The sequence below is a fragment of the Arachis ipaensis genome, chromosome B03 (assembly GCF_000816755.2).
Source record: "Arachis ipaensis cultivar K30076 chromosome B03, Araip1.1, whole genome shotgun sequence".
NCBI lineage: Eukaryota > Viridiplantae > Streptophyta > Magnoliopsida > Fabales > Fabaceae > Arachis > Arachis ipaensis.
In genome coordinates this window covers 13,473,157-13,473,407 of record NC_029787.2, presented here as the reverse complement: position 1 = coordinate 13,473,407, position 251 = coordinate 13,473,157, and positions in this window count along the sequence as shown.

Here is a 251-nt window from a genome sequence, read left to right as displayed (position 1 = left end):
AATAATGTGTTGATTTTAAATGAGTAATTTTAAATCACGTGTCGCTAACTATTTTACCAGTAAGAGTTCAGTACAATAACAACTTATTTTTTATATTAGAACTCTAACATGCCTTATTTATAGTTGACTCACTGATATGAATATTCCTCCTAATTCTTAATATTCTATTATTTTAAAATCAGTATTTATTTGATTTTATCTCATTTGCAAATGAGATATATAGAATTTGAAAAAAATACATGTATCTCCTT